We start from the raw sequence: 18,934 nt of genomic DNA on the forward strand, positions 1-18,934 counted from the left end.
TTTTTTAGCGACTGGAACAAAACATAGTATTTATATGGAGCCATAAAAGATGCAGAATACCTAAGCAATCCTGGGGAAAAAAAGAAAAATGGAGGCATCATGTTACCCAATGTAAACTATTACACTGTAAAGCAGCAGTAGCTAAAATAGTATGGTATTATAATAAAAATGAACACATGGACAAATGGAATTGAAAGCCCAGAAATAAATCCACACATATGCCAACATCTAACATATGATAAAAGAACCACAGAGTGGAGAACATACATAGAAGAAAAGAGAATCTCTTCACAAATGATGCTACATGTAAATTAATGGACCTTGGTCACTCTTCAATTTCATGCACTAAAACACACCCAAAATGTATTAAATACTTACATATGAGTCAAAACAATGAACTACATAAAAAGAAAGCATATTGTCTCTTTTGCTGTGCTCTTTAATTTGATGTAGTCCCAGTTGTTTATCTTTGCCTTCACTATCACTGCTTTGGGTGTTGTGTCTGTAAAGATGTTTTTGAGGTGCATGTCATGTAGTGTTTTGCTTATATTTTCTTCTATATATTTTATGGTTTCAGGTCTTATGTCTAGTTCTTTAATCCATTTTGAGTTGGTTTTTGTGCATGGTGGGAGGTAGTAGTCAATCTTCATTTCTTTTGCATGTAGAAACCCAGTTTTCCCAGCACCATTTATTGAACAAACTTTCTTTGCTCCATTGCATATTCTTTGCTCTTTTGTCAAAAGATTAGTTGACTGAAAAACTGTGGGTTTATTTCTGGATTTTCAATTCAGTTCCATTGGTCCATGTGTCTGTTCTTGCTCCACTACCATGGAGTTTTGATGATTATGGCTTTGAAGTATAGTTTGAAATCTGGGAGTGTGATGCCTCCATTCCCTTCTATTTTTTCAGGAGAGGTTGGGCTACTTGGGGTTTTGGGGGGCTCCATATGAATTTTATCAATATTGGTTCTATTTCTTTGAAGAATGTCATTGAAATTTTTATTGGTATAGCACTGATCTGTTAATTGCTTTTGGTAGGATGGCCATTTTGATCTTAATTCTTCCAATCCATGAGCAGGGGATGACTTTCCATTTCTTTGTGTCTTCTTCTATTTTTTCTAAAAGAGACAATAACCAAAACAAAGAGAAACCCTACTGACTGGGAGAAAATTTTTGCACACAACACTAATGATAAAGGACTGATAACAAAAATCTGCATAAAGAGCTGATGAGATTCAACAAAAACAAATAAAATAATCCAGGGTAGAATAACTAATTTGTAATAAGGGAAATGCAAATCAAAACTACAATGAGATACCATCTTACACCAGTGAGAATGGCACATATTAAAATTAATGCCTTATTTTTTTAGGTAAAGTTATTACCTAAAAATAGAAATCCTGTCTGGACCTCACATATACTAATGGATCATTCTGAGAACTCTGTAAACAAAACTGGAGTGGTAGGTAATAGTAAACCAATGAAGAGATACATGTAAGCCAGGGGAAGCCAACATTTATTGTTGCTAGTATGCAGGAAAAAAAGAACTCTCCTGCACTGCTGGTGGGAATGCAAACTGGTCCAACCACTATGGAAAGCTCTGTGGAGATTCCTCAACCTGCCCAAAAATAGATGACTGGATCAAGAAGATGTGGTATATATACACAATGGAATATTATGCAGCAATAAAAATGATAAAGTCATGAAATTTGCAGCAACACGGATGGAGCTGGAAGGGATCATGCTTAGAGAAATAAGCCAGAAAGAAAAACAAAAATGCAGGATGGTCTCACTCATAGCAGGAATTTAGAAAACCTAAATAAGGGACCAGGAAAAAAATACTAATTATAATAAAGGAAAAACCAAAATCAATAAGCAACTATAAACCAGAGACACACTATGTGAGAGGGAGGAGTGGAAGGATTAGGGTCAAAATAAGAGGGGTGCAATTGTATGGGGAATATAACCAAAATGAAAATGCGTACATTGTGCAAAAATGAAAAATGATATAAGAATTATATGAAATAAAATGTATTTTTAAAAAAGAAGAAAGCATAGTGATATATTACATGACATCAATGAAAAAGATGTTTTAGGGGGAACTGACACCTACAGCAAGGGAAATAAAAACAAAATTAAACAATTGGGACTATCTCAAATTAAAAAGCTTTTATACAGTGAAAGAAAATATAAGCAGATTAAAAAGATAGTCTACTGAGAGGGAGAAAACTGAACTAACACCAAGAGTTCAAAGTCTAGTGAAATGAGCAATGCATATGTGATTCCTTCCTGGACTATAAGTAAAATGCACACTGCCCTTATTCTGGGCATTTAACAGTCACTGGTTATGAGAAAATGGTAAGTGATCAAACTACCTCCAAACAGTGCTATAGGCCAGTAATGTTGAATCACTCTGAAAACTGAACTAACACTAAGAGTTCAAAGTCTAGTGAAATGAAGAACGCACACTACCAAAAATGGGTTAATATCTAAGGTATACAAAGAACTCATCCAAATTAACAACAGCAAAAATAAACAAGACAATTAAAATATGGACTAAATGTACGAATAGAAAATTTTCCAAAGAACATACAGAGATGGTTAATAGTCATATAAAAATATGTTTATAATCACTTCTAATAAGCAAAATGCAAATCAAAACCACAATGAGGTGTCATCTCACTCCTGTGAGAGTGGCATATTTCAGAAAAGACTCTTAACAAGTGTTGGTTAGGATAGTGAAGAAATGTGAATACACGTTGGCATTGATGTAAATTGGTGCAGCCATTTTAGAAAACTGTACTTTTCTTAAACTAAAACAGAAATACCCTGTGTATTTCTGAGAAATACCTTCACTTTTGTGTATTTACCTGAAAAATACAAAGCTATTAAATAGAAAAATTACATGTTTCACAATGTTTACTGTGGTATTATTTACAATAGCTAAGACATGGAAGCAATGTACGGGCCCCCAGGGAGATGACTGAGTTGTAACACATGCACACAATGAAATACTATAAAGTTATAAGGAAATATGAAATTTTGCCATTTGCAGCAAAATCGGAGGAACTTAAGGGGATCACATGAAGTGAAGGCCAGAAAGATAAAGATAAATATTGGATGATTTCACAGCTACACATAATATAAGAAAACAAAGCAGATGAAATGACAACTTACTCTTTTCAACTATAAATTAAAACTATCCTTTGGTTCAAAGGTTTAAAACTCAACCCCTTTATATCAACTAACTAAATGGAAAGAGGCAATGTGTTGCTGAAGCAGAAGACTCAGTACGATCGAGATATTAATTAATCCCAAACTATATACTACACAGATTCAGTGCAATCAAATCAAAATCTTAGCAGGCTTTTTAAAATAAACAAGCTAATGTTTAAAGCTTTTTCTAAAGAAGGACAGGGACTTGACAATCCGAAACAATTTTAATGAATAACAAGGTTTGAAGACTCACATTATCTGACCCAGAATTACTTACTCATCAAGGCAGTGTGGTATTAGCAAAAGAACTAACACAGAACACAGGAAGTGAAGGAGTCCAGAAACCCATATATTTGACTTGATATAAATGATCATAATAGAAATGCCAAAGCAATTCCGTGGAGAAAATATGTTCTTGTCAACAAATGATGCTGACAAATGGATGCACACAAATACCACAAATATGAATATCTCTATTCCCAATTTAGAGTCCGGTGCCAGCATAAAATGTTAAGACTCTCAGACCCTGAAATTCTAGCTCTCAGATTGTTCTTTTCTAACAACCTACATACTAAAATAAAATTTAAAAGATAAATAAAGGTAATTATTGATATAATAGCTAGAGCCTAGAGAATCCTATCACAAATCACTAAAATACATTTTAAAATGTAAATAAAAATGAATAAATTTTCTAATGACAAACATTATACTAAGAAAAAATACCAGTCCAATATAATCATATGACTAATGAGTTTAACAATCAAAATCGTCATGCAATCAAAAACATCCTGAGAAAGCCCAAAACTTATTTACAAGTATTTCACAAAATCTACATGAAACAGTTTTCTCATCTAAATTATTAGAAAAATAATGGGAAATACTTCATTATCTTTTTTATTAAAGATTTATTTTTATTTATACAAGAACTGGGGTACAGGCCAGAGGTGTAGGAGGGTGAGAGGATTCACCAGAGACAGAGCGGGGAGCAGAACAGGCAGACAGACTGAAGACACTGCTTGGGGAGCAGCTGGCAAGACAGGAGAGGTCTGCTGCGCCATGTGGGAATCTCCCTGGCCGGCCGGGAATTGAACCCGTGCTGCAGAGCCTACAAACAGCTTCACAGCTCTGCGCTCAACCTGCTGCGCCACTGGGGAGGCCCCTTCATTGTCTTTTATGAGATTAAGATTATGATATAATTACAACGGGAATACATGAAACTATAGTCTAATCTACCTCATAGAAAGAGAAATAAAATTCCTAAATATAACACTGATTCAAAAGAATACCTGTACACCTATGTTTACTGCAGCACTACTTATAATAGGTAAAACCTGGAAACAACCCAAATGCCCAAAAATAGATGACTGGATCAAGAAGATACAGTATATATACACAATGGAATACTATTCAGCAATCAAAAACAGATAAACTAATGCCATGTGCCTCAACATGGATGGAGCTAAAAGGAATTATGCTCAGTGAAATAAGTCAGAAGGAAAAGAAAAATATCGGATTGTTTCACTTACAGGAGGAATATAGGGGAACCAAATAAGAATGGGGGGGAATAACAATACAAAATACAACAAAACAAAACAAAAACAAACAGACAATTATAAACCAGAGACAGCCTACAGGGGAGGAGGAGAGAAAGGGATCAGAGGAAGAGAGGGAGGAGCACAGGGGACTGTGGTGATGTGCATGGGTGCACTGGTGAAGTAAATTCTGTGGGGATTATGCCTGAGGGTTGGGGGGAAGCAAACATTGTTTAAAAATGAACAATGATGTAAAATATATACAATTAAAAAATCTTAAATATGGTATTAGCAAAACATCCAAGGAAATATGTAAAAAGCAACTTACTACACTGAGTAGGAGCTAGGGTTGACACAGGAACTCAGTATTTCTCCTTTTCCATTCAATCCATGGTTATAAAACCTCATAATTCTATGACAATATAAAGCAGAGGATGAATAAAGAACTCACCTGAGGTATATTTATTTTCTGTGGCTCTCAGGAGAGTACAGTAAACTGGGGTTTAGCTGAAGGGACAAATAAAAAACAGGGCTCATGAGCTCTGGTCTTCCTTACAGCTCATATATTCACCTTTCCAAATCACTGCATCCCAGTTAGGTATCAGTCTCCCTATAAGGCATAGAATCTTCTGGGCTTAAAAAGGTATGAGGAGAATCACAGGTGGCACCAACTGTCCTTTTGTGATTCTGAAGTGAACATGAGGCTTAAATATGCAGTTATTTACTGAATGACCATACATTTTTCTCTAATAATATATGCATGTGTCATTCTGATTAACACGAAGAAATAAAAACAGAATCCGGTTGAATTAAATTACATAAAAGGGTAAGACATCAGCCTCTCATTGACTTAATAGCAAAATTAACTTGGGAGAAACGGACTTAGTATGAATCATTTTACCTCTCATATGCATAATCGAAAGAAAGCCTAGTAAAAGAGAAGATGGGAATTTCCATTGCTTATTTCAGCTGTGACATTTCTCAAAAAGGGCCTTTTGATAAGATGTGAACTGCATTGTCTTATTACTGATTTTCATTAAACTGGGTTTTCCTGGAAATTCGCTGAATCTTTTCTGCCCAATGTCTGTGGGTCTTTCAGGAGTCAGAAGGAAATGACCTTGGAAAATCTTTCAAATTTCTTCATTCTGGGATCCTGTGAGGACAAGATGTCACTAATGTCACATATGGTGATAGACAATTGTAACTGCCACACAGCACCTGTGAAGAGAAAGGTCAACTTAGGGAAGAGTGTAGACAAAATTTCCTTACTCTGCCTGTTTATTTCTTACTCCACACCTTATCCTCATGGGTTCTCCAATGAAGAGGTCTTTTTTGGCCAGCCTGCTCCTGGGCTAATCCAGCTCTCCTTGCTCTTCTAAAGGCTGCCTGGTCCAAATCCCCTACTGTCACAAATGTGATGACTTCTGGAGGTGGTGTTGTCATCAAGACAGGCTTATTTTGGTCATGGGGATCAAAAAGTGCTTCTGACTTTTCAAATCTAAAGTTTGTTCCTTTCTGGGCTCATATGCCTCTGCTCTGAAGCTCTAGAGAAAGGCATGAAGTCAGAAGGGTGCTCTCTTCTAGGTAAGACAGTTGTCAGAGCTACCCTGCTCCCTACCTCACAAGAGTTGCTTTGTTTCAAGGGAATGAACCTGAGAAACAATCCACTAGGGGAAAAAACTAACTCTTGGAACTCATTATAATATCAAACTTTAAAAAAATAGTCTGGCAATGCAGAAAGGACCAGGAATCTTTGACCCAAGAAAACTGAAGAGACACTAGAAACTTAAACACATTTGGTATGTGGTAGGACTCTACCCACAATCACTGTCTCGTGGGACTATAAAATTTCGCTAAGTGCTGTGAAAGTTGCAATGCTGTTTGATAGCAGGTGTGATCTTTAGATACAACTTGAGATCGAAAGTACACATGACCCTGAATTGGCGTTCCCTCACTGCAAGCTTATGACTTGCACACATCGGCACACCATCTTTTTAGTTTTTGTTAAAGCACTTGTGTTGTTATACTATGTAAAGAAAAGAACTAAGTGTTTTCTAAGTATAATAGCAGTTGTCACTTATTCAGTGCTTATGACCTGACATTTGTCCAATACTTTAAAAGTGATGACATAATTTAACAACACCAGTTATTTTGGCACTTCCCTGTGTCCCACCGCCCTGTTGTTGCCAGTGGGGACTATTCCCTGTTCCAACTACAGAGGGGACCAGAACATGGGTCTTCGCACATCCCGCCCCCACAACTAGCACCTGCCCCTGTCAGGACTCAGTAGTACCTATACTCCGGAGTGCAGAAAGCCGGAGTTTCCTCATCGGCCTCCCAAAATCGATGGTCTGTTCAGTTGCCTACACAGGCTCTGGAGGTTTCAAGGTGCCAGCGATTCCCATTCCCGCTCCCTCTGCACTGGGCACCCCTCCCAGCATGTACCCCGCATTCTTGCCCAAAGTGCACACCATCTCTTTACTAGTAGACCCTGGGTTTCCATGTCGCTTCCCTGAAGTCCCCCCAAAGTCTAATGAGGAGGAGGAACATAGGCTCACATGTGCAGAAGAAGCCCAGAAACTCCGTCCCAGGATGCCGCAGTCAAAACTATATCTCCCATACACCTCCGTGTCCCACTTTTAAGTCTTTTTTCTGGCGACCCTACCTTTTAGAAAGCCACCCACCCAAGTTCTCTTAAGGGTCTGTAGTGCCAGGATGGCACAGTGCAGGTTTTCTGATCCAGCAGATGGGTAAAGGAGGAGTCCTGGAGCCCTCGGTGGATTTCTCAGGCTTTTATTGAGCTTTACATGTAGTGTGGCAAACAGGTACACAGAAGGTAGGGCTGCTAGAGGGCCTGTAGGCCTCCTGGCCCCCAGTAACTCTTCACTCTGGGCTTCTCTGGTTTCTCTCTCCTCCCTCTCTCTCTCTCCTGCTTCTACGTCTCTTGGTGACTCTCTCAATACTCTTCCCATGGCCCACAGAAGTAAATAAGACAGTTTGCAACAATGTAACAACTGCAGGTGCCCCATAAGGCAGGGCAATCCTAATGGTGGGAGGGCAGAAAAACCTGAAAAACATTTACCCTACAATCCACCTCCTCAGGGTTTTCTGCCATACAATCTACTTATATCTACATATATACAATTTTCCCTTAACAAACATAAACAATGCAGCCATGGCCCACAAAAGAAAATAGCAATGAAAAACAATACAACAGAACACAAATAATTCCAGACAGAGCACCAACCTAATGGCAAAAGACAATAATTGGCACCAGCAGATAATCTACCACTTCTGCTACCAAGGCACTACTCACAGGAGTGGGGTCCATTCAGGCATCTGCCATCACATGCCAGGAGCCATCAGACTTCCTGGCCTTCTCTGGCTGTGGTCTTGGCCACGAGCCACACACCGCATCCACCCCCAGGATGCACTCACTCTTGGATTGGCAATTCTGTACTCTTTGGGGGTAATTGTCCAACCCTCAGGGTTTTCTGTCTGTGGTCACTCCAACACTTGTCTTTCATAGCCACCAATGCGACATGCAAACCCCTGCACTCAGGCCAACCCATTGCACAAGCACATCGGTCGGGTATCCGTGGATACTAGCTCCACATGCAGCCTCTCTTGGGTCTGCTCTTTGGCTCTGGGCTCCACCACAAGCCATGTTCCCCACTCGTTCCCCAAGGACGGGCTCCTCAGCTCCTCACCCTTACTCAATAGTAAGTGATTTTAAGACACTCACTGGCCTTCTTTAGCATACATCGGCTGCCTAACAGCAACTCAGGGCTTCCAAACCTCAGCACCAGCCTTTGCCTAAGTTGACTTTTTTCCTCTGCCTGGCTGCTGGGCACACAGGCTGCTTTTGGCCATCTAGGTCCACTGGCCACCCCCAGATTCCAACCTCCTGGGGTGTACAAATCATACCATCCTCCCCCAGGGGCCCTAAAACATAACATTACCCTGCTAAATCTCCTCCACCTTCTGATGGGATTATAAGTCCAAGTCCATCAGTCTTTTCCTGCACCAGCACCAGCAAGCTCCAAATCGTGGTCCTTTCTTCCCCAACAATTCTGCTGCCTCAGGGGTCGTGAGCTGGTTCTCTTAGGCTCAGGCCGTCTCCTGCTCCAGGCAAGTTCTCATCCTGCAGCTCCAGGGCTTTGTCTACCTCCTGTGCTCCTGCAGCGTCTCTAGCCCTTCCCACAGCTCCTGGACTTTGGTCACTACCTGTGCTGCCATGGTACGTCCAGCATTGTCACAGGCAAAGAGAGCCTTCTCCTCAATCCCTCCTGAGGTCTTTGGATGGCTCCTTACCCGTCTGCATCTGATCATCCTGCCGACTATGCCAATTGTAGTGGCAGAATGGGCACTGAGCAGGTTTTATGATGCGAGCAGACCTGGTAAAGAAGGAGTCCTGGAGCCCTCGGTGGCTTTCTCAGGCTTTTATTGAGCTTTACATGTAGTGTGGCAAATAGGTACACAGCAGGCAGGGATGCCAGGAGGCCTCCAGGTCCCCAGCAAGTCTTTACTCTGGGCTTCTCTAGCTTCTCTCTCCTGCCTCTCTCTCTCCTGCTTCTGCTTCTCTTGGTGACTATCTCAATACTCCTCCCATAGCCCACAGAAGTAAGTAGAGAGCTTGCAACAATGTAACAACTGCAGGTGCCCCATCATGCAGGGCAATCCTAATGGTGGGAGGGCAGAAAAGTCTGAAAACCATTTACCCTACAGGGTCAAAGAGGTAAAGTTTGAACTTGAGCTCTATCGCCAGGTGCAAAGGCTGGATCTTTGTTGATCCCCAATTGAAATGGTGACATTTCTTATCATAAGACTTTTTGGAGAGACATTTGAAGAAACTTGACATTGGATAAAAATACTAAGGAAACTTTACTTCTGTAAAGTAGGAAAAAAATGGAATTATGTGGAAAATTCATATTAAAAAAAGAAAGCATGAGTGAATGACTTAAATTAATTGCACTAAAATTTTGATTTTTATACTTTCTAAGCCATGGACATCCACCCTGTCCTACTTACAGCCACCAGACACTCCAATTCCTCAATCTCATCCAAACTATCTAGAGATCAGAGTAAAGATTCTACTGGGGGCCCAGTCAGGACAGATGTGCTAGTTTTTATAGATTATCATTATCTATAAAATCTATCTGCTGAATCCTGTTTTAGTTTGCATAAATTTTTATATTACCTGTGTTTGATTTCTGTGGAAACAATGACAAGTTTGCTCACTTTTTTCATGTTTTTTTATATTATTTAACAACTTACAAAGAAAAACCCCAAAATGCTGCTCAAAGTATGCCAAAACAATCATCTTCAAATTCCCTATCCTCATGGAGTTTATGATAGGGTTGTTGTGGGGAACTATCAGTGAGCACTTAAGATGCCATAGCTACTGTAAATAATGCTGCAATAAACATTGTAAAGCACATAATGTTTTATATGTTGATGGCTTCATGTTCTAAGAGAGGGATTGCTGGGTTACTGGTTCTTTCCCTTTTTAGTTTCTTAAGATCATTTTCCATAATTACTGCGCAGGCTTACATTTCCACCAACAGTGTGATTTCCATTATCTCTGCAACCTCTCCAGCAATTGTTGGGGATCTTTTTAATATGTGTATTTCATGGATGTAAGAGGGTATCTCATGTGGTTTTAAACTGTGTTTCACTTTGAACATTTTACATACGCTTATTGACCTTCTGGATATCCCCTTTGTTGAACTGTATGTTTATATTAGCTGCCCATTTACTAGTTGGGTTGTTTGTTTTTTTTATTATTGAATTGTATGAGATTTTAAAATATATTTTAATTTTAAAATCTTATCAGTTATCATCATTTTTCTAAACGTGTTAAGAGAATTACAAGAAAAAAAGAAAAACAAAGAAAATTGGAACAACGCAAGAACAAAATTAGGTCAACCAAGAAGTAAGACCATTATTGAAGAAAAAAAAAAATCAGAAGTTTTGAAGCTGAGGAATGCAGACCAGAACTCAAGATTTCAATAGAGAGCTTCAATAGCAGACTGGATCAAGCAGAAGAAAACTGGTGAACTGAAAGGTACATCATTTGAAATTATCAGCTTAGGGGAGAAAAAAAAAAGGAAAAGGAAAGACAAGAAAGAAATGAGGAAATCCTACAGGACTAAAAGAAGAAATCAACTATCATTGGAGAGGGAAGAAAAAAAGAGACAGATGCTTATTAAAATAAATATTGATTTTAAATTTCCCAAACCTATGGGGAGATCTCAAATAAACAACCTAATTTTACAGCTGAGAGCTTGAGGAAAAAAATAGAAAAAAAACCTCAGTCCCACGTTTGCAAAAGAATGGAGATTAAAAGCTCAGAGCAGAAATAAGTGAAATGGAGAACAGAAAAATAATAGAAAAGAACAAAATAAAAAGTTGTTTTTGAAAAGGAAAATCAAAATCACCAAACTGTTAGCTAGATTAAGGGGGAAAAAAGAGAACTCAAAATAAGCCATAATTGAAAGAGGAGACATAACTGATACCACATAAATACAAAGGCCCATAAAAGGCTACTATGAAAAATTTTATTCCATCATATTGGATGATCTAAGATAATTTGATAAATTCCTAGAAGCATATACTCTATTGAGTCTATATCATGAAGAAATAGAAAATTTGAAAGACCAATAGCAAGTAGGAGCTTGGTGGGCACAGTAGCTGGGACCTTCCCCAGAGCAGCTATTGGCCTATGGTGTGGTGGCAGGTCTGGCTGTGTGGGATGGGCTAAAATGTGGATTCTTCAGTGGGCTCTTTCTTAATGTTAACTAATACCCAATCCATATTCAGATTTCTCTGAGTGTTTAACGATCTATTTATATGGCTGATTTGTTTGAATCTGGATACAGAGTTAATGTGTTTGACATTAATCTGTATAGTATGTTGGGTGTTGTTGTTGTTATGGTGAGAATATTAAAACTCTACTCATTGCAACTTCTAAGTATACAATGTAGTATTGTTATAGGACAGGGAGAGGGGCAGCCCAAACCCCGCAAACCTGCCTATTCTAAATGGGTTCTGCCATCCGCCGCATCAACACAAAACACATGAGACTTTAATGGGAAGGAACTTTAATAAAACTAGGAAACAATACAGGTAAGGCAAAGAGTCTAGTTTCTAAATCAAGCACCCAAAGTTACCCGTCCCCTCGTGGGTAAAACTCCATCCAAATGGGATCGGCCCAGAACAAGGCCCCAAAGCCTGCCACAAGTCTAAAGCATCTTCCAGTGGGGACCCACAGAAAAGGTTCACAAACAACCAGACAAGCCCGGAAGGAAAAGAGCAAAATCAACATCAAGATAAAAACTGCCATTGTCACCTCCCCATGGGTCTCACCCACATCTGTGTCACCCAGTCTACGACCAAAAAACAAGCGCAGTTTCTTCACGTGTCTCTAGGCTCCATGCGCCTCCTCCAGGTCTCCTGGCTCCATCCTGCTTCCTTCCTCAGTCTCTTCTGCAGCTTCTTCTCTTCCTGCTCAGCTCCACCCTCCCTTGGGTGGGGCAGGGAACCTCCCCCTTTCCTGGGGACCACCCTGTTACAATCCCCCCTTTTAATTTTTATTCCACCATATCTATGGTGGCACAGATCTCATGGTGTAATATTAGGAGACAGTCTTTTTTCAGGGTTACAATGTGTGTAAGAGAAGCAACAATTAGTCAGCAGCATTGTCCATGAATGTCCAGTATGACAGTTTTACATTACTTGAAAATAGTCCATTATCCAAGCCAAAAGAAAAAAAATTGGAGCATTGGCTAAAACAAGACAGCAAATATATCAAAATCACAGGGAAAAAATGTTAAAATGGTTCAACTGATGTAAAACACAAATTTTCTCAACCTTGATCCCAAACTTTTAACAGCATAGCAAAAGTTTGCAAACTAAATCTACTTTTAAACCATTTTTCCTATTTTTGCATAAAATCACAGGGCAGAAATAACTAACAGCAATGTTTAGCTGGCTTTGCTGAAATACCCCATATGGGATCAGAGCGAACCGGTGGCATCCAGTTGATGTAGGCTTCAGGTATAAAGTTGGTCTCATCAGACTCCACCTGGGCTTTCCTCTTCTCGAGGGTACCAGGGCATTTTCGTTGGCCGGGTTGTCCAGTCCTGCCAATGGAGGCAAGCTTCCTCACCTTCTTTGGAGGTCTCTGGAACCCTACAAACAAGGCAAACAGGTTCTCCTCTTCTTGGTTCAGCTCTTTTTCAACTTTTTGGAAGAACTCCACACAAAGCCACACAATCAAACTCACGTGCAATATTTGTTAAAACAGACAAAATCCCTATGGAAGTTATGCAAAAACAGACTCTAAGATAAGTAGCAAAAATTACTACCACTATTTGTATGCTGTGTTGGTATTAAGGGGAGAGAAAATGTGACAAGTTAGCTTTGCTGGAAAAAAAATTGCAACCTTGCTGCAGATTCTGGCTACTCAAAACAAAACAAAACAAAACAAAACTTTGTGGATTCAGGACAAAATGCATAAAAAAATTACCAGTATTATGTCAAAGAAAACTTGTAAATGTCAGGTGTATTTCCAGGTCTATTCAGTCCTTTGTAGGAAAGTTTTTACTCTCAACAGTTCCATCAATAGGAATCTGTTGAGACCTTTTCTCCCTATATTTTCAGAAACAATTCCTGTAGATATTAAACAACTGAATTATACAATATTACAAGGTGACAATCACCATTGACAATTTACATACATACCAGATACTACTGTTAACATTTTGTACATACCAAAGTTTTACCATTTTCCCAAGTGACAATGCTTCCCTTCCAGTTTTACTTCATTAGGTAAAAGCCAAATAGAACAAATTCATGTAATGCCTTCCCAGGAGGAAAGGGAGAAACTTCGTGGAGTGTCTCAGGAGCTCTACTGAGGTTCCACAAAATTTCCTTGCATCAGTCAAATGACAGGCTACCAAATTTGTACTTGAATTTAGATTTCTGGGAAGCTTTGCCATAAATATCAGAAAATTAGCAGAAACAACAATATTAAATCTCTATGAAGGCACCGGCTTAGTTCAGTAGCACAATGTTGACAATCAAACCATAACCTTTAGTTTTTCTCATAACTGGAGACTTTTTTTTTTTCCAACGTCTATGGGCACCACGTATACCAATTTTTCAACCTCTCTAGGCCAAGACAGACACAAGGACATACAACATATAACGTATAGACAAAGACATTTTTTTTTAGTTATGCCATGTAGAATATGTTATGTAACTGCAGTTTTACTCCATAGGCTCAGAAAAAAAATGTCAAAGTCCAAAAAAAATGTGGAGTGTTGCTGGCAGAAAAATTTCCAGTTGTCATCCTACAAACCTAAGACTTTGGAAATAGGAAGGAAAAGTTTTATTAATCACAAGGGTTACACGACCTTGTTTATCACCTTAGGGTTTTCAGTGTTGAAGACTTTTTATTAGAAGTCAATCCTGGGGTATTCTGTACAGCAACTGAAAGAATAAAAGTAACAGTTAACTTTTAAGCAAAAGGAATCATCTCTTGTTAGCCACCAAGCAGGCACTCCTTGGGTTTCCTGGAATAGAACCTGAAAAAGCAAAATCAAATTATCAGTAATTAACTTTCAATTAAAAGGAGTCATCTCCTTACTTCTGTTAGCCACTTTGGGACAGACGCTGAAAGAGCAGATTAAACATCTAAGCACAAATTACACCTCCCCCACACTAGGTAGGGACAACAACAACACAGGTATGAAAACCTGGTACAGTTATATGATGCACCCTAAAGAGTGCTTTCCATAACAGACCTTCCACAGTAGGAAGCAGAAACTTAGAATCTTGTCTTACGCCAGCAATTGAACAAATCCACGATTCAAAATGGCAAACATGCCCAAAACAAATTGTGTAGACAAAACTCACAGCAGCAAATCCTTTCAGACTCAGACAAAATCTTGTTAATTTTTCTGATCCAGACTTTGCAAAAATTCAAGTTATCTCCAAGAATCCATCAAGGCTACCAGCAATTACCAGTTACTGCTTAAGGCTACTCTTTCCTTAACACCCAGGCATACATTTGCTAATTAAAACACCACTGCTCCACAGTTGGCTTGCAAAACCCCTGGGACACAGGGCAGGAAGTAGTCAAAGACAAAGCAACATATTAAAGAAGAACCATTATTGCCTTTAGAAATGCTAATGAGACAGCAGAGATTACAAAAAGAAAGAAAGAAAAGTTCCAAAGTCCTAGCAACAAGAACCTCTGAATTTTACAAGAGCACTCCAAGTGGCCTCAGACGCCATCTTTGATCTGGCCACATGGTCCAATGTACTGCCTAATCTTTTGAGTAAAACGCGCAGAACAATTTCCACAAATTAAAATCTCTTAGCAAGTCACCACAAACAAATTACACACAAACACACAGAATCTTCACAAAGCCCAAGCCAGTTTTTCAACAGCAAATCGACATATGAAACAAACACACCGGAGAAACCAAAAATCACATTTGCGCTTATGGTAGCCAGCGCCACAGGGAAGCCCAATTTCCCCATGGGGCTGACTAACCACGGATGGCTCTGTCCTAAATCACGTTGGACGCCAAATCTGTTATAGGACAGGGAGAGGGGCAGCCCAAACCCCGCAAACCTGCCTATTCTAAATGGGTTCTGCCATCCGCCGCATCAACACAAAACACATGAGACTTTAATGGGAAGGAACTTTAATAAAACTAGGAAACAATACAGGTAAGGCAAAGAGTCTAGTTTCTAAATCAAGCACCCAAAGTTACCCGTCCCCTCGTGGGTAAAACTCCATCCAAATGGGATCGGCCCAGAACAAGGCCCCAAAGCCTGCCACAAGTCTAAAGCATCTTCCAGTGGGGACCCACAGAAAAGGTTCACAAACAACCAGACAAGCCCGGAAGGAAAAGAGCAAAATCAACATCAAGATAAAAACTGCCATTGTCACCTCCCCATGGGTCTCACCCACATCTGTGTCACCCAGTCTACGACCAAAAAACAAGCGCAGTTTCTTCACGTGTCTCTAGGCTCCATGCGCCTCCTCCAGGTCTCCTGGCTCCATCCTGCTTCCTTCCTCAGTCTCTTCTGCAGCTTCTTCTCTTCCTGCTCAGCTCCACCCTCCCTTGGGTGGGGCAGGGAACCTCCCCCTTTCCTGGGGACCACCCTGTTACAGTATTACTAACTATAGTCACTATAATGTAAATATGATCCCTGGTACTTATTCACCTTATAGCTGAGTGTATATACCCTTTGACCAATAATTTCCCTCCCCTGTCAGTAACTGGCAACCACCAATAAACTCTTTCTTTCTCGAGTTTGATATTTTCAGATTGTGTATGTGAGATGATACAGTATTTACCTTTCTCTGTATGTCTTACATACAAGTTCCATCCAAACAGCATAATTTCCTTCTTTCTTTCTTGTGGCTGTGGCTGATACTCCACTGTCATGTGTGTGTGTGTGTGTGTGTGTGTGTGTGTGTGTGTGTGTATTTAAAATTTCTGGATCATCTGCTAGTTCTGTTTTTAAATTTTGAGGAAATTCCATACAGATTTCTATAGTGGGTTTGCCAATATACATTCCCACCAGCAGTGTTCCGTGGGTTTTCATATCTACAAAGCATTTGTTATATATGTATGGCAGATGTTCTAAGAGATGTGAGGTGCAATTTCACTGTGGTTTTGATTTGATTTTTTCTTATGACTAGTATTGGTAAGCACCTTTTCATATACTTGTTGACTTTGTCTTCTTTGAATAAATATCTATATAAACCCTCTATTTTAATGGGAATTTTTGGTATTAACTATAGAATTATATGCATTACTTATATGTTTTGCATATTAACCCCTTAACACATATATGATTTTAAATTTCTTTCCATTTCAAAGGGTTGCCATTTCATTATACTGCTTATTTCTTTTCTGTATGGAAGTTTTTAAAGTTTGATTTAGTCACATCTGATTTTTGTTTTGTTGCTTATGCTTTTTGTTGTCATATCCAAAAGGTTATTGCCAAGTGTAGGGGCAGGACAGGACACAGGCAGGTTTTCTAATGAAGCAGACCGGGTAAAGGAGGAATCAGGGTCCTCAGTGGTTTTTTTGCAGGTCTTTTATTGGGATTACCAGGTACACGGCAGGCAGGATTGCTGGGGGGGCTTGGAGACTGGCGGGCCTCCCAGCCCCCAGCAAGTCTGGGCTCTCCGGCCTTATCTGCTTCTCTCTCAGCTTCTGCTACTTCTTTCTCGGCTTCTACTGCTGCTGCTGGCGTCCCCGTGACGCCACCCTTAAAAGCACAGTCTTAGCTCAGCTGAATCCCATCTACCTATGCCCACACCCTATTCCAGGTGCCTGCCATCAGACATGCATTCAGGACAAGGATCCACCATCTATCCTGATGGCAGAAGGGCAGAAAAAGCCTGACATTTTCTTTACCCTACAGTCCACCCCCTCAGGGTTTTCTGCCATACAGTCTATACATATATATACAATTTTCTAAGCAAACAAACAATGCAGCCATGGCCCACAAAAGCAAATATAACAAAATACAATATAATAAAATACAACAGAACACAAATAAGTCCAGGCAGGGCACCAACCTAGTGCAAAAGACAATTATTGGTACCAGCAGATGAGCCACCATATCTGCTGCCGAAGGCACTGCTCATACGAGGGAGGGGAATCACTCACGGCATCTATTGCAACACGCCAGGAGCCGTCAGGCTTCCTGGCCTTCTCTGGCTGTAGTCTCGGCTACAAGCCACACACAGCATCCACCCCCAGGATGCACTAGCTCTGGGATTGGCAATTTTATTCTGTTGGGGGTAATCGCCAACCCTCAGGGTTTCTGTCTGCAGTCGCTCCAACACTCGGCCTTCATAGCCACTAATGCGACTTGCAGACCCCTGCACTCAGGCCAACCCACTGCACAAGCACATGGGTCGGGGATCAAAAATCTACATTTGGCTTGGGCTCCACCCCAAGCTACGTTCCCCACCCGTCCCCCAAGGACAGGTTCCTCAGCTCCTCACCCTCACTCAAGAATGAGCAGGGCATCACCCACAGGTGATTTTACGAGACTCACAGGGCTTCAGCATACCCAGGCTGCTTAACAGCCGCTTAGGGCTTCTCAACTTAGCATCAGTACCAGCTTTTGCATTCTTAGTTGGCTTTTCTCCTCCACCTGGCTGCTGGGCATGCACAGGCTGCTTTTGGCCATCAAGGCCCACTGGCCACCCCCAGATTCTCAAAAAAAAAAAAAACATAACCTGCCAAGGTCCTCCACCTTCTGGCGGGATTGTCAGTCCAAGTTTATCAGTCCATGTCCATCAGTTGAAGTCCATTGGCCTCTCCCTGCATCAGCACCAGCGAGCGCTGAATCATGGTCCTCTCCTCCCCAACGATTCTGCTGCCTCAGGGGTCATTGGCCGGTCCTTTTGGGTGTTTTTGGCTGGTTCTCTCGGGCGTCTCCTTCACGCCAGGTCTCGTCCTGTAGCTCGTGGACATTGTCCACCTTCTGTGCCGCCATGGCGCCTCCAGCATCATCACAGGCAAACAGTCTGTTCTCCTTAGTCCCTCCAGGTCTTCGGAGGGCTCCAATACCCATCTGCATGGATCTTGCCAACTTACGCCAATTGTAAAAGCCGGACTGGACACAGGGCAGTTTTTCTAATGCAGCAGACTGGGGAAAGGAGGAGTCAGGGTCCTCAGTGATTTTTTGCAGGTCTTTTATTAGGATTACCAGGTACATGGCAGGCAGGGGTGCTGGGGGGGCTTGGAGGCCCGCCAGCCTCCCAGCCCCCAGCAAGTCTGGGCTCTCCGGCCTTATCTGCTTCTCTCTCGGATTCTGCTACTTCTTTCTCGGCTTCTACTGCTGCTGCTGGCATCCCCGTGACACCGCCCTTAAAAGCACAGTCTTAGCTCAGCTGAATCCCATCTACCTATGCCCACACCCTACTCCAGGTGTCCGCCATCAGGCATGCATTCAGGACAAGGATCCACCATCTATCCTGATGGCGGAAGGGCAGAAAAAGCCTGACATTTTCTTTACCCTACACCAAGACTGAATTCAAGGAACATTTACCCTATGTTTTCTTACAGTTTTATGACTTAGGTTCTTGCCCTTTTCTGTATGCGCTAACCTCTGAATCCAACCACCCATTCCTGTCTTGCC

This window comes from Talpa europaea (genome assembly GCF_964194135.1).
Source record: "Talpa europaea genome assembly, chromosome: X".
Classification (NCBI taxonomy): Eukaryota; Metazoa; Chordata; class Mammalia; order Eulipotyphla; family Talpidae; genus Talpa; species Talpa europaea.